Source organism: Acinonyx jubatus, chromosome C2 (genome assembly GCF_027475565.1).
Source record: "Acinonyx jubatus isolate Ajub_Pintada_27869175 chromosome C2, VMU_Ajub_asm_v1.0, whole genome shotgun sequence".
In the NCBI taxonomy this organism is placed as follows: Eukaryota; Metazoa; Chordata; class Mammalia; order Carnivora; family Felidae; genus Acinonyx; species Acinonyx jubatus.
In genome coordinates, this window is record NC_069384.1 from 92,006,320 (window position 1) to 92,023,722 (window position 17,403).

At 41.3% G+C, this 17,403-nt stretch overlaps 1 pseudogene; it reads right to left on the reverse strand.

Moving 5' to 3' along the window:
* Positions 1-3,774: 3,774 nt before the first annotated feature.
* LOC106990077 (spermine synthase-like) lies at positions 3,775-13,542 on the reverse strand (annotated as a pseudogene).
* Positions 13,543-17,403: the final 3,861 nt, after the last annotated feature.

Here is a 17,403-nt window from a genome sequence, read left to right on the forward strand (position 1 = left end):
TCAACAACAACTTTTATATTGATTGCATGTAATGGCATTTTGGATATAGCGATTTAAAGAAAATGTATTATTAAAATGCATTTCACATTTTTTCCCTATTTTTTTTTTTTACTGTAGCTAGTAAAACACCCAAACTTACATATATGGTTTACATTGTATTTCTATTGACAAACACTGACCTGGACAATGAGTCAGCTGGAACTAAGATCTCTCCCCTCTTCCCAGCAAGAAGGCTAAACAGGAATTTGGCCTGCCTACCCTGGCTATAAAGTTAACCATGGACCCCAGATCCCCCTTGTTTTGTCAGTTCTTCACAAATTTATTGTTTCTTTGTCTAAAAGATATAAAAGCTGTCTGTTTTGGTAACTTCTTTTTGTAGGGTTTTTGTAGGTATAAGATTAAATTTGTTTTGCTCCTGTTAATGTTATGTTAATTTAATGATTTGACTAGCCAAAGAACCTGGAAGGGAAGAAGAGGAATGTTTTCCTCCCCCACATGTACCCTATACAATGAAAGAGTGAGAAAGAAGCAGGTCTTGCTCCTAGACTGTTCACCCTCAGTGTGCCCAACACAGTGCTCTGCACACAGTTCATCTTTCTGTGGATGTCATGAACACCACATCTTGCTCAACCTTGCTTAAAATTTCCCTAATGAAGCCTTCCTAACCCATACAATTTTCCATGGCTCATGACAAATGGTGACCAGAAAGGGACCCATCTTGCACAACAGGGGATGCTGGGAATACTTGGAGAAAAAGATATAGGAAAAGACTGAACTTCCTCCTCACAGGAAGGTAGATACTCAAAGAACACTGAGATTTGTGATCTTACTGCAAATATGACACATGTGTAATTAACACAGAAGAAGTCAAGGACATACTGGTTACATTTGTAACCAGTGTTGGTCCCCTGAGTCACATTATCCCATAAAAACGTAAGTGGCATTAAAGCAAAATTTCTGTACTAATACATAATGCTGCATTTAACCCAGAATAAAGCTGAAACACAATACGATTTATGTACTCCAGGGACAGGGGAATCCCTATCCACTAGCAAGTATGACAGAGGGCTACCTATTGATGAGAAAATCCACCTTTGTTTAAATGCTAATTAAACATCTACTGAGAGTATCCAACTCTATGCCAGAACATAGAATAGACATTAGGACAGTAATGTGAAATAATATAAAAAGCATTGGCTTTCTCATTATGTGATCCAGGTCTCAGTCTCCTAATCTGTGAAACAATGATAATAGTCTTCAAATGGGTATTGAAAGCCTTAAATCCATCATGTATTTTAATTGCCTAGACAGTGTGTGACACAGTAAAGACTTTAAATCTTAGTGCCCTCCCTCTGAGAGCTAGGAAAGTGGAAAACAGTCCCTGCCCTAAAGGAGTTAATGCTCTAGACCGAGGAGCTGACCAGTCTTGTCCTCAGACCCCTATGGCAGTGCTGTATCTGAGGGTGACTGTGCACCTCCAGGTTGGCAGGAAGGAAGGAGGGCCACTGCAGCACGTATGTGTGTGAACTTGGGTTGAGAAGGGGCAGGAACACGGCACAGAAGATGTAAGAAATTGAACTGATATGAAATGATCCCACCACAAAAAGAATTCCCTGCTTGAAAATAAAATTGTTTTCCATTTGATTTCTTGTCATTTGCTTTTCCTGTAAATGTTTAGCACAGGAAAACCAACTATTTGAGGAATTTAATGAGCTATGGTCCAAATAACCACAATTTTAAGCTAACTATGTTTGTGTTTTACCAGAATTCTAGATTTTTGTGAAGTAGAAACATGCCTCCCACTTTATACTTTACAACTAGGTGTTTGGGATTTTTTTTTTTTTCATTTTATTTCAAAATCTCAAACATGTCCATCCCACTCCCTTGGCTCCCATGGTCACTATCTTAGTTCAGCCTTTTTATCCTCTTTTGGTTATTATTCCCGATAGGCCCCACTCTCCAGTTTGTCCTCATGCCAATCCCTCTTGCATGTTGTGACCAGAGCAACCTCTCAGGATCCCACAGTGTCTGCACTGCTTTCCACACCATCAGTACCTCCCCATTCCTACAGGAGAGGCCAGGCCACGTGGAAGGCACTGCCACCACACGACTTGTCCTACCCAATCGCCTGCCCTTTGTCTCAAGTATCCCTGCCCAGGAACACCCCACACGTGGACATGCGGACATGGGGGGGGGGGGGCGCCACACCCTGGCCATCTCTGCCTTCCTTAACTTGCTCCCCTTCTTCCCTGTACTCCTCCCTTCTCTGTACTCTGCCTTCAAACCTCAGCCCCAAATGTCTCTTACTCATCCATTCACTTCCTCCTTCAACCCCAGACAGACGCCAATCATGCTTTTCTCAGCATTTACAGAGCGCTTTCGTCAGACTCCCCGCACAACTCTGGTCATGTCACATCATATTAGAATGAATTGTGTGCACATTCTTTTTCTCCATTATGTAACTCTTAGAGAAAGAACATCCCTTTTTATTCCTAATTTAAGGGTGGGTGTGGGCAAGATACCATCTTATAAAATCAGGGCAGCCAGTTGGTAGTCCTTTAAAGTGTCCAGGATGGAGTGAATTCCTCCAAAAATATTTCTAGAAAAGAGGAAAACCAGGGACCAGAAAAGAGAAGGAAAGAGAAGGGGGGGGTGGTGCTTAGAAATTGAGTTTAGAATTTAACACAATTGGTTTTTAGCCTGGTTCCTAGAGACGAGGTTGCCGTTCTGTGATCAAGGACAACACACATTGTTTCTGTGAATGTCACTCGCCCCATCTGCAGAGTAGAAATAATAATAATAGATCTTACCTCCCTGCCACTGTTATGGGAGTAAATGAATTGAAAGAGTGGCTGTAAAATTCCACTTTTGAATTGAGTCCAAGGTCATTCTGTTTTTTGAAAATGTATTTTTCAGAAAATTGGAAATTTGCTCTAAAATTTTTATTGAAAAAATATTCTCTTTTGTTGAATAATGATAGGAGATAAAACATGCCACAGCTCCAACTCATCCCCCTTTATTAATGAATTAAGCCACATCAAAATGCAATAAAAAGGGTATAAGAGGCTCCTAAGAAGCATTCAAATTTTTATCAGTCATTTTCCCTCCATAAAATGAGCATTTCTATTAAAATGGTATTACATAAAAATAGAATTTTAATGGGTGAAGATTCTTTAAAATCACAAGACCACCTGGTAAAAGGCAGGCTTAAAACTACTTTTCCCTCCATAGAAATTAGAAATGAAAGAAACCAAAAATGACTGAAATTAGAAAATGCAAAAAACCAAAATAGCCACAAAATAAATGTGCTCCCCAAATGTGGAAGTGTCAGGACCTCCAACTCAAAGATGCCATTGTTAAGAATATTAGGCTCTTGCTCAGCAGTGACCATGGGAAGTAAGAAATTCTGCCCGGGTAGTGAAACCACATGGGTTATGCAGAAAGGCACACTGCAGGGAAAGAAGCCACACATGACTGGAAGACAGGGATTGTGATACTACAGAGCAGTGGAAAACATGAATTACTTGCCAACAAGGGATCTGCCATCGGAAAGACTCACAGTAGGCAAAAATGCAATGAAGTTGAAAGGATGGTCACTCCAGAGAAAAATGGGCTCCATGAGGAACAGGAAAAGGGCACATTTGGTAAGTTTGTATCAATAGTCAAGTTGTGATGTCATTTTCAAAATACGACTATTGGTGTTGAATAGAAAGCATTTCAAATTGAGACGTGTTGAGACAATAAGCATAAACACTCGTACATTGTACTTGCAAATATTTGGGGGATGTGAATATTTATCTTGCTCATCTCTGAAGAATTTTAATTTTTCTCATTTATAATTTTAATCGAAGCATTGCTATTCATTTTTTCTTAACTCTTTCTTATAGGCATCAAATTGTAATATCCAAGTCCAACTTGGGGGAAAGAAACACCACCAAGAACTACCCTCCAGAACAAAATAATGATGTTCACTCCTCCAAACAACCAAATTTGAAGTCTACCAAAACAAAAATAAGGAGTCCGCACAAAAAGAAGTAACAAAAATCACATTCTAGGTGTTCAATGCAAGAAGCAGCCTCACTATGCCGTCTAATCAAACTTCAGCTGACTTTCACAAAAAAATTATACCCTAGCTCATCAAAATATACATTTTCTATTTGCTTTTTTTAACATCAAAAATAACAATAAAAAAGAAAACTTGAAGGAGTTCACAATCATTTGCCTGACACATGTCAATGTCATGTACTGTCTCTGAAGATCGGGAAAGCTATTTGCAGTGCATGTGATTAGCGGACACTAGTCTTCAAGGTTCAGTTTTCTTCCAAACGGTGTAAAATACCCACAGTTCCAAGTGTGAAGGAACACAGACAATCTCCTTTGAGAAGTCCACAGGAGAATACAGGCACCCAAACTGTTCTTCATAGAGTGCAGGCCTTCCGTCAAACTGACACAATCACTCTATGTAAACTATTTCCCTCCTGTTTCAGTACTTCTTTTGAGAGGCCAAGAATCAGTTTGAAAAGCTCCCATGTGCAATCTTCTTCTGGAGTTGTGGAGATTGGAATGGCTGTCAAATCATTAATCACATAATCAGTCTCTCTCCCTTCTTTGGGGCACCTCTTCAGTACTGGAATACAGTCTTCTATTAGAATCTGAGAGCAGTCTCCTTTCTGATTATTTAAGGCATGACCACATGTTTTTCTTTTTCTTTTCCTTTTTTCACCACATGTTTTTCACATGTATTTCTTTTTTTTTTTTAATTTTTTTTAATGTACATTCATTTTGAGAGAGAGAGACAAAGTGAAGGCTGGGGAGGGGCAGAGAGAGAGGGAGAGCCAGAATCTGAAGCAGGCTCCAGGCTCTGAGCTGCCAGCACAGAGCCTGACACGGGGCTCGAACCCACAAACTGGGAGATCATGACCTGAGCCAAAGTGAGATGCTTAACCAACTGAGCCACCCAGGCGCCCCCACATGTATTTCTTACATCCATCAATCACCATTTGGTCAATCTCTACCATAGTGACCATATTTGGTTTCAGTTTAAATATTTCACATAATTTGCCCCCATCTCTGCCCCCTTGAATCAGTATGTCTTTGCCACTGTTGTCTCCTTTTCCACTGTCCATGATGGCCTGGGTATGCCCACATCACTCTCCACTGGATTAAAATCTCCAAACTGCTTCAAGCGTAGAATTTCAATGTTCGTTTAAGGTGAATCTTCATCATACACCACTTCATCTATTCATCCCCAACCAGGCAACCATCAGCTATAGGCCAGTATCTGTCAATGGTCCCTCCTCGAACTATGGGAGGTAATCGCTTCACCTGCTCAGTACAGTCCTGACTCAGTTCTTTTATTCTTTCTTCTACTTGGTCCAAAAGACTGTGAACTTCTTGGTCTTGTGAATCCCCATCATAACTCTGAAGGTCCAACAACACCAATCGTGTGAGTAAATTCTCAGATTGGCAAGGCTACCATTTTTGTTTATGTAGGTCGCCGAATAACTGTGGTCTTGCCAGGTGTGCCCCGACCCCATCATCCCTTGCTCCCGGAAGATGGACTGCAGGCCTTTTAGAATGTTCTCACCATCAGCTTTGGTGCCAAGCATGAAGTTTCGTGTGCTGTGCTGTGCTGCTACAATAGTGAGGCACTGCCCTGTACCATGCCTGGGGGAGGTGGAAGCGGGTTCAGGAAACTGGGGAGGCTGCAGGCATGCCAGGCCTCTCTTTTCTGAGGAATTTTAATTTGAAAAAAATAAAAGATAAAAAGTGTAGGTGAGGACAAAAGACCCAACAAACAAGAGTCTTCCAGGGTATCAGCTGAGTAGAGTGCATCACCTCCATTGTCCCTTAGATACAGTGCAGGAAACAAGTTTTCTTACACCAGTGTCTCTCCAGTATGCTAGAAGACCTGGATCTCTCATGGGATTTCATTCACTGTTAACAGTCTTTTATAAACAGGAAAGATCTAGCTCAAAACATTCAATGTACTTAAGAAATCTATAAGGCCACAAATCACTAGGACTATTATCTCCTGTTTAGCTTTTTTATCCCACTGCTAGATATCATATACAATATTTTACATTTGCAATATTGCAATTTATAAGAAATATACATTTGGTCAAACATATATTTTCCTTATCTATTTAGCCTTCTTCCACAGTTCATAGCTCACAGCTCCCCAAACCCTTAGAACTTCCTAAGTGTGAAGAGACATGAAGGTGTCACTTGTTATGTTAATGAGGTGACTTTTGCAAAGCTTCTAAGGATGAGGTTCATGGTGAATGGAGCCAACCAAGTGATCTGAGGGTTGGAACTTACAGTCCCACCCCCTGACCTATGGGGAGGAGAAAAGGGCTAGAAATGTAATTGCCAATGGCCATTGATTTAATCAACCATGCCTATGTAATGAAGCCTCCTAAAAATCCAAAAGGAGGGGACTCAGAGAGCTTCCAGGTTGATAAACATATGGAGATTTGGGGAAAGCAGTGTGCCTATAGAAGGCATGGAAGCTTCATACCCTTTTACCATACTTTGCCCTATGTATCTCTTCCACCTGACTGGTCTTTTTTAAATGAACCAGTATTTTAGTAAGTAAAATATTTCTCTGAGTTCTGTGTTCTGGACTCTCTAGCAAATCAATCAAAGCTGAGAGGAAATCTTGGGAACCAATGATTTATAGTCAGTTGGGTAGAAGTGCAGGTAACAAGCCTGAGCTTTGTGGCTGGCCTCTGAGAGGTACAGGGAGGGCAGTCTTGTAGGACTGAACCCTAATCCACAGAATCTGACATTATCTCTGGGTAGTGTCAGAATTGAGTTAAATTACAGGACATTCAGCCAGTGTCTGTTTGTTGTGGGGAATCCCACAAATACACACACCGGCACACACCAGAATTGGTCTCAGAACACCATTTTAACATGTGAAAAGCTGGCCCTAGTTCCAAAGCAACTTCACACATTAGTTGCTTTGATGTTGTGGAGGTGAAAGCAAAGGCTCAGAGAAAGAAGGTCATATTCCTAGAAAGAGGCATGTGGAAGGCAAAGCTCCAGGTCTTCTGGGTCCAAATCTACTGTATATGTCACTTCCCTTTTAAATTGTATAATGATCATAAGAAGTTTCAGTTCTCAAAAAAAAAAAAAAAAAAAAAAGAGCAAAATCTTTGGCAAGGGCTCCTACATTTTCCCAGAGCTTCTTGGAAGAGGACGTGCTGTGTTTTAACCTCCTGGGGGCAAAGAGACCACGGTGAGCTGGATTTCTCCTGTGCAAGGCGCTGGCCTCAGGCTCAGTCTGCAGATGGGCAGAGGGAGGGGAGACCAGGGTGGGACGCTCCAAGTGGGGATTAAACACCCAAATCGGAAGGAGAACAGCTGTAGCCCCTTTGCATTACAGTTTTAAAATTCTGAGCGTGTAAAGAACTATAAAAATCACAAGTGGGCCCTGGATCATAACAGATGAATAAGGGATTTATAATCTTTAAACTGCAAGGAGAATGGCTTACATTTGTACCATTTCCTATTTTGATTACAATCATTGTCCTGAGAGCAGATTCATGTTGTGCCTTTTCTGATTCTTTTTGCAATCCATCACAAGAAGACAACAGAATGGTAATGCTGCTGTACTTTCTTTGAAAGACAATAAAAACCCATGTAACTTCAGACCTTCCCATTTGTTTTTGTTTTTTTTCTTTTTTTTTTTTTCTTTTTGATTGGGCAGCCATTTTCTATTGTGGACTGTTAGCTACCTCATTAACCTGGAAAGGTGAGACGGTCTGGACAATTACCTTCCAGAATATTAAAAAGGTTAAAGCAAAAAGCCTGCTGCTTAGTGCTTTTCATAAAGTAGCTCGAGTATTAAATCCTGATATCTTGTTCCAGGTTCCCAGCCTGTAATCACAAGAAATGGCACAAAGCAAGGCTCTTCCCCCTGAATTGTTTTAAAATGACATTCTTCTCCTAATGTTTCCTGGCCCATATGCAGTTTATGTGTCAATAAACCTTGGGGAAATTTCTATGTCTCCCTTCCCTACAACACCCTGCTGCAGGAGAATGTGCTTTATTTCTTAGTAGGCACTTTTTTCAGCTCAATCTGTTTGTATTAAAGGAACTTCTATAAAATTGATAAGAACCTCTATAACAACGCAAATTTTCTGTTATTCTAGGAATTCACCATTCACAAAAGCAGTGCGAAGATATCAAAATTCATATGCAAAGAAAGGAATGCAAAAGCCTTAGAACTGGTTGGTGCCTCGGGGCTCTAGCCTGGCTATTAACTATTATGGCATTATGGCCCGTAGAAGAGCTATAGTAGTGTGCACTTACCTGTATTATTGGGCTATATATGTAGCCATCTGGAAAACTATAGCTGCACCAACGCCAGAAAAATGAAAAAGGAAGACACGGACTATGTTACATTTTTCAGGTGTTATTCAAACCCTACAGTTGGGTAAATACAAGGAGGACATAAAAATCCAGTAATTTCTAAATTAAAAAGGAAATATTAACTTTTTCTTCTCTGTGTTGTTTTCACCCTCAGCCCAGCTAGATGGCCCAGACTTTTATAGCATAAAAAATATATGGAGCATAAGAAATTAGTAGCATGTCCACAGCTGACCTGACTTTACAGAACTACACTCCTATCCTCATCACTTATCTTATATTCTAACTGCCCCTGGGTGGCTTTATACACAGGTGGCATTTGGGACCTATGGGGAATTTCCCATTGGAGGCTGCAAAGCTTAGGGGAAATTATATCATGTGTGGCATATCTAGGAGCTCATTAAAACATTTCTACTCAGTGCTTTATGATAGATTTGGCAGCCTCAGGAATTCCAGTTGGATATATAAAGAGCCTCTTGTTGTTTGTTATTCTAATTGTGGTCATTACACAAATGTAAATGAAACTACACTCTGCTCTTCATTTGCATGTAGATTTGGCAAGTGGTATTTGAAGGGAAAAAAACCAGTCTTGTCACCCACTTCTTTTACCAATCAGTATCCTTCTCAGACAATAGATTAACTCCTGTCTACATCTCATGCACTGGGCTGTGTGAGAGGGTAACAGGCACGAGGCACACAAAAATGGTAAGAAGCGTCTGCCCTAGTGGAGAGAGAAGTACTATTTGTTTGTTACGTGGCATAATTCATGTACAGTTAAAATTCTGTGTCACGAAACCCAAGCGGGCGGGTTTCGCGGAGATGCTATTTGAGTTAGATTTGAGGAATGAGAAGGACCTTTCCAAAGGGAGACACCTCAGAGGACATCCCTGACAGGGGGAAGAGCAAAGGCCAGGAGAAGAAGTGTGTCAAGAGAATTCACTTTGAGTCCTGGCCTAAGCAAAATCGAACTCACTAAAGGAAATCCACTTTCCCCTGCTTTCCCTCCCCCTTCCCGAAAACACACGACACGGGCAAACTCCAGGACAGATCATTTGGAACTTTGCTCCTGTTCCTCTCCACTCTTATACACAAAGACAAGATTTTGTTACAACAGCCACAAAGGGGCCCTGCTCTTTCACATCGCTATCTCCCTTGATCTCCGGGGTCGTAGGAAACTATCAAATGCAGTTGCAGGACAGAACCAAGTCTCAAGGAGCTAGTTACTGCCTCAGCAATGAAGTGGTACGGGGACTGGATTTGCTAAAGACAAAATGAAAACACATGGTCTGGTAACAGGACCTGGGATCTGAAGGCAAGATTCTCTTAAAGAACTGCCAGAATGGAAAGGTGCAGCAGCCACTTCTTGGAGCAGGACCTCCTCTCCATACCAGTGCTGCCCGGTATGAACATGATGTGAATTACAAATGTGAACCACATATGTAATTTAAAAAAATTTATAGCCACATTAAAAATGTAAAAAAAAAAAAAATTTAATATATTTTACTGATTCTAATCTATCCAAAATATAAACAATATTTTTAAAGCCGTAGCAAGATATTTTACTTTTTTTTTTGTACTAAGTCTTTGGCGTCCAGTATGTATTTTCCACTGACAGCACATCTCAATTGGCAAGTGCCCAGTGGCCACGGGTGTCTGGTGGCTGTGGTCTTGGACGACACAAGTCTAAACCCAAGAAACTATCTGTGGTCCTCCCTTCCCTGCACCACTCTGCATTGGTAGGAATCCCCAAATAATCAAAGGACTAGCCAGGGTTAGTCAAGAAATATCCTTGGTTCTTTCATTCATTCAATCATTCATTCATTTCTTCACTTACCAAACACTGGGTCCGCAACTATTATTATATGTCTTATGTGCTTTGTGTGGAAACACAAGATGAAATGAAACTCCATCTCTGCTTTCAGAGTCTCGTTGAGGAGAAACAAGTAAAACAATAATGATGCAATGCCTTAAATCTCTGATAGTGTGTGCACAGGAAGTCTTGGGAGCTCAGAGGAGAGTCAGGAATGAACAAGTTAAAGAGGGGAGCTGGAAGATCATTCAGAGCACTGCAGGGCTACTGAAAGTTTAGTTGGACAGTTGTCAAGTGGAAGGGAAAACATATCCTGAAAGAAAAAGGGATCTGTGCAAAGACCTAAAGCACTATTCTATGAAAGTCAAAAGTAAAAGTAAAGCACTATTTACAATAACCGACATGTGGAAACAACCTAAATGTCCATCAATAGATGAACGGATAAAGAAGATATGGTGTATATATACAATGGAATTTTCCTCAGCCAGAAAGAAGAATGAGATCTTGCCATTCACAACAACTTGGATGGACCTAGAGGATATTATGCCAAGAGAGATAAGTCAGACAGAGAAAGAAAATATCATATGATTTCACTTATATGTGGAATCTAAAAAAAAAAAAAAGAAAAAAGAAAAAAGGAGCAAATAAATTAAAAAAGCAGAAACAGATCCATAAATACAGAGAATAAACTGATGGTTACCATAGGGGAGGAAGTTGAAGAGGGGGGTGAGCAAAATGGGTGACAGGGAGTGGGAGGTAGAGGTTTCCATTTATGAAATGAGTAGGTCACAGGGATAAAAGCTACAGCATAGGGAACATAGTCAGTGGTATTGCAATAGCATTGTATAGTAACAGATGGTAACTCCTGTGGTGAGCAGAGCATAAAGTATAGAGGAGTTGAATTACTATGTTGTACACCTGAAGCTAATGTACCATTGTGTGTCAATTATACTTCAATAAATAAAATAAACCAAAATAAAATAAAATAAGATGCTTTAGCAGTGGGGGGTGGGGAGTAAAATTTGTAGTAAGGATGTTCCAGGACTATCAGAGAATATGTTAGGAAAATTTGTGTGTCTGTGCTGCATACACCCAGCCACCGTTGGCATGGCATGGAACCAGAGAACCTGCAAGCTTGCAATATGTAGTTTAGAGTCTTTTGATAATTTCCAGCAAAATCCCTGCAACTTGTTTTTAGATAAGGACAGTAGATGTCTGCTCCTAACAGTCCAGAACCAAACTAAAAACCCAACAAATTATGCTGCAAATGTATATTCTGGGTATGAACATAAGGTGTTGTCATAGTTACTTAAACTTACAGTATTTTCTCTTTTTTTAATGTTTATTTATTTTTGAGAGAGAGAGAGAGAGAATGCACAGGGGAGGGGCAGAGAGAGAGGGAGACACAGAATCTGAAGCAGGCTCCAGGCTCTGAGCTGTCAGCACAGAGCCCGATGTGGGGCTCAAACTCCCAAGCCACAAGATCATGACCTGAGCTGAAGCTGGACGCTTCACCAGCTGAGTCACCCAGGTGCCCCAAACTTACGGTATTTTCAAACCAAAGGCCCGGGCTTTTTAAGGCCAGATGCCTTGCTTATAAAGTAGAGCATTCTGTACCAATTCAGATAACTTTTGTTAAAAGATTTTTGGCAATAGTAGCAGAATTACACTTACCCCGGTTGACTTCCCTTGACTTTCAGCTGGCAGACAAGGTCCGTCCCTTGACTACACCTCCATCGCCACCCGGACACTCACATGTGCAAGTACACTGCACTCTAGTCACGGAAAATTACCTTCAGTTCCTGAAATACAGACCGGCAGTCGGTCTCAGTTGCACACCTTTGCACATAAAATTTCCAGAAGGCACTGCTCATTTCTACCTGCCTTAAAACTCAGCTCCAGTGGAACCTCCTTGGGGAATCCACCCCATCCTCCCACTATCCACCCTGCTGGGTAGGCGCTACTCTTATGTGATCTCACACACCCCAGTGAATATCTCCACCACAGCCTTTTCTTCCAAGTGCTTCCATGTTATCTTCTCCCACAAGACTGTTAACTCTTAGTGGGCAAAGATTTTTTTTTTTTAATTTCTATATCCCCAGTACCTACTCAAGTGCTGAGTGATGATGAACGAATAAATGAATAAAGCAATCAGTTAATCATATTGTTTTTAGAAGAAAATGATTTGGGTTGAAGAATTTATCTGTTATGAATAATTTACATACAAAAGGCAGAGTTGGGACCAATCAAAAAAATTTTTTAAGGAAAATAATACATGGTTAAGGATATAAAAGTTTACACCTAATTTAAGGAGAGGCAGATTTGGGCTCAAAGTAGAAAATTCTAACAACCAGGGCCATCCCACAAAAGAAAGGTCTATCTCTACATAGGCCAGTTATGCCAGTAAGCTGAATCCAGGCCACTCACTATTTTTGTAAATAAAGTTTTATTGTAACTCAACCACACCGATTTATTTACATACTATCCTTAGCTGCTTTCACACACAATGGCAGAATTGAGTAGTTACAACAAAAACCCTAGGGCTTGCAAAGCCTAAAATGTTTACCATCTGGCCCTGTACAGAAAAAAATTGCTGACCTCTGGTCTACTAATGAGGTTGTGAGATTCCCATTATAGAAAGTATTCCAGTAGAGACTGGCTCTGTCCAGGATATGAAAGAAATATGTTCTTTAAAATGGGAGAATGGTAACCTTTAAATTTCCTCCCCTTTGGGCAGGTCTATGATTACAAGCCTACTTTTCTATGACAAAAACAAGTTATACTCTCTAATTTGTCTTTGACTGACAGCACTATAATGGGCAGCATTGCTAGTTGTAGAAAGGAAATCATGCCTAGCCATGGTTTAGATAATGCACCTGACTCCCTAAATACAGTTTACTGGTGCTCTGAATAATGAAAGAAATAAATTTTTGCCTTCAAGCATCACCAGGGCCCTATCATAGGAAGCTGTCATGAAAGATTCAAAGGAAGCCAAAGGGACAGTAACCTGACCTGCTTCTAACTCTGTATTTCCCAGCAGACCTAAAACCAGACTCTCCCCCTGGACCACAGGTATTAATCAGCAGGCAGCCCTTCAGCCTTCACTGTTCTTTATGAGGCTGGGTAGTCACGGTGGAAGAGGAGTCACCTATGAGATTCCCTCTCCTGCTTGGTTTATTCTTATCGACTCCCCTCCACAGTGCCCAGAGGTCAGGCCTCCAAGGCTGCTTTTTCATCTTTTGGCAGGTTTATTTACTAGGAATGACAAATTCTGAAACTCGAGCACTCTGGATGAAAAAGAATTCCCTTTCAGAAATCATTCCATCTTCACATATGAAAATGACACTCTGGGACATGTTAATGTTGAACTAAAACCATGTGTGTGCAACTGTTTGTTGTTTATTAGCAGGGTTGAAAAGTCTGCATGCTTCCATACTTTCTTTTCCAGAGCCTGTCCCTTTGGGTAGATTAAGGAGGGAGCCACGCATCAGGAAGACAGAAGGCATTGCCCATAGCCTGCTACAGAAAGTCTTGTGCAGAAAACTGGCCAACGACGGCAGGCTGGGGGAAAGGAGGGTCCTTGCTTTCACCACCACATCCGTAATGCTTGGCGATCACCTCAACACGTTTTTTGGCATCACTAGATATATTGCTCTACAAATAACTGAGGAACAGAAGCTAGCCCCAATGACTGTTATTTTCAACTTACATGAGCTTTCCCCAAAGACACTAACATTCATTCAACCCCCTTCAAATTGCTCACCAAATATATCAAGTCCCAGGAGATGCTCAAGGATGAAGGCAGCTGAAGAGACCCCAAAACATTTGTGGTAGAAATTATTTATACCTGCTGTTTACTTCTTCTGGGGCCACATTTGAAAATGGTCCCAGGTTTCTAGCAAATCCTGCTTCTTTCCCTCCCATCCCTTTACACAGTAGTTGTCTCCTTGTTGATACAGCAGCTGCACCAATGAGCTGCGCTCTGGCTTTCAGATGCCTGCCGACTCTTGTTATCAGTCTGAAGGAATTGGCTGCTTTAGAAGGAAAGGATAAAATCTCTCCAGTATCACATCATATCAAGGAAGTATTGTGTAAATTATAGCTGCCTGGGTCAAGTTGCACAGATACCTGGCATTTGTTCCCCTCCCCCACCTCCTCCCCCATTCCCCTGTGCCTGAGGATACCTGCTGTAATAAAAAATAATGGAGAAAACTTTGCTCCCATGAAACCTTATTGAAATGCTCCACTGGAAGGAGTGACCAAAGGTCGGTAGGGGAAACGTTCAGTCAATGGGATTCAGAGCACTGCTTCCACTTCTGAACTCTTGTGGCACCAATTGGCTGAACCAGTCTGTGGCATTTATCAAATCCTGCTCTGTTCTATTGTCTGTGCATGTCTAGCTCATCTACTTAAAGAGTGTGTAAAAGTTCCTTAAAGGCAGTATAATCCCACATGCTCTCCCCTGTACTTCCAATAGCTCCTAGCATAGGACCTTGCACCCTGAAGTCATTTGAAAAATTTTTTTGGCATGCTACTTTCGAACTTGTGTGCTAGTTTAATACATTTAAAGAATTTTTAAAAGTTTGTTGAGTTACCTGAACACAGAAGAGATGGGATCGGATTTTTTAATCCTTCCTTACAGCAATAGATGGAATGACCATCTAGTCCCCAAAGATGTCTAAGTCCTAATCCCCAGAACCTGTGAATATGTTACATGACATGGCAAGAAGGGACTTAACGATGCAGATGGAATTAAGGTTGCTAATCAACTGACCATAAAATAGGAAGGATTTCCTGGATTATCCGGGTGGACCCAATATAATCACAAAGGTCCTTGAGAGTGAAAACAAGAAGTAGAAGAGCTAGTGTCAGAGCAACCCCATGTGAGGAAAACTCTACTAGCCATTGCCAACTTTGAAGATGGAAGGGGACACAAGCCATGCAACGTGGGCAGCCTCTGGAACCTGGAAAAGGCAAGAAAAAGGATATTCCCCAGAGCTTCCAGAAAAGAAGGCAGCCCTTCTGATTCCTTGCTTTTAGCTCAGTTCTGACTTCCAGAATAAGACAATAAGTTTGTATTGTTTTAAGCCACCAAATTGAGACAAGTTTGTTACAGAAGCAGTAAGAAACTAATAGACTCAACTATCCAAGATTTATGGAAAAGGAAAGAAAGTTTCATAAGGAAATATTAAGGAAGTTTAATAAGGAAGGTGGTGTAATTTCATGGAAAAGGATGAGGTCCTCCAATTTACTTCCCCCAAAAATGTCCCTCTCACTTCCCACTGGGCCTTGAGAACTGGAAAAGTAATAGCTCATCCAGTTAAATAGGGTGCCATCTTTGATCTATAAGGAAATCTTATAACTGTGACTCTCAAGGGTCCAGTTTTCACAATGGAAAACCACTTGCTATGGTGCCTGGACAACAAAATGTCATTTGAAAGTGGTGTCCCCAAACTTGATAAGCAGAGGATGCTGCCAATTGAGATAGGCTTGGAACCAATAATACTGGCTGGAAACATGAGGTGATGCATGGAGACACAGGTAGTTTGCCAAGCCAGGGAGGAAAATAGAGATAATTAGGTTCCAAAGGCCATCTTCACTAATAGCACAATTTTGCTTACTGTCAAACACTTAAAGGGTCAGGCTCCCCAATTCAGTCTTTATCAAGGTGATTAGCCTGGGAAGGCTGCAGAGCTGCCTCTATTACATCCACTGAGTGAAATAGGAGCCTCCAGGGTTCTTGTAATTGTTCAGTACCGAGGTATAAGTCAAACACATTTATGGGAGTTGGCCTCTAGCCCACTTCTTATGAATACACATAAACACACCTTTTATTGCTCAATAATGTTTTCCCTTTTGCAACTTTTTATGAACCACTAAAAAAAATGGGGCTAGTATCTTAATTTTTTCTGAAAAAGAAACCACAGAAATACCAAATCTTCCAAATGGGAACTCGTCTTGCCTGCTGCCTCAACCAAAAATTATTCGCCAAGGGAGTGGTCAAAGCTTCAGCATCAACAACATGATATTAATTTGGTCGAAATCCAACTGACTATCTCCCCAGACTGAGTTTCTGCATTCCTCTTTATGAGCCCAACCTTAGCCTCTGGGGTGCCTAAGGTGCAAGGCAGCAGAATTCATCAGCTCTTTATGCCTATGGGATGTGCTCCCCACTGGCCCTGTTACAAATCAGCATTCTCTAGCCTTGGCTCCCATCCAGAAAAGCAAGAAGCTCTTTCCTCCATGGACACCTTTCATTGCCACCTCTACACCATGAGGTCAAGCCTTCGTGACCCCCTACCTGGACCATTGCAATAGCTTCCTAGCTGGGAACTCTATCTCTGGTATCCACGTTCTCCAGTTTGTATAACCAACCACACCGCTGCCAGATTAATGTCCAAAGGAGAGATACACTCATATCATCCTGGCGTAGATGCTTCAAAAATTCTCCACTTCTCATCCAGTGAAATTCAATCTCCTTAACCTGGCACTTCACTTCAGATAACCTGGCTCTGAGTTACGTTTCTAGATGTATCTCTCACTATTCACGTCCATGCATTCCACACCGCAGACAGTCTGGATGGTTTAGTGCCAGCAGCATACGCCACACATGCTTCTGCTCTTGCCATTTTTTAGTTCTTTGTTGCAAGCCACAAAAACCAATGTGGCCAATCTTGGGAACAAACGGATGTGCTGAAAAGATGTATGGAAGTTCACAGAATCTGAAGAACAAGGCACAGAAAGGACAGGAACCAGTTACTCAGGGGAGAGGGCTGCCCACTTATGGACACTGTTGGACCATCTCTTCAGGGCCCAGCCAAAGTAAATCCATGCACCCCAACCTTTTGAATTGTTTTGTTTGCCACTCTGCTTTTGCTTAGATTCCACCTCCAGAGAGTATTCAATAGACCTAGCTTTGGCTAGAGAACATCAGACCACCATGATAGACAATTTTGCAAGCTTTATCCAATGGAGAAAAGAATCCCCCCAAAGTGAGTCAGAGTGTTAGTACCAAAATAACAAATAATGGAGGCTAGGCGGTCAAAAGCAACAAATATCTGCACCACGTTATCTTCATCTAGGATGCTCATTTTCTACCTACCATTCCCTGCTCATCCCCAAGACCCAAGTCAGACATCATTTTAAAGCCTGAGCTCATCTCTCATGTCATGAACTTCTGGCTCAGAGTGTGCTCACTCCTCTCTTGGGGCTCCCCT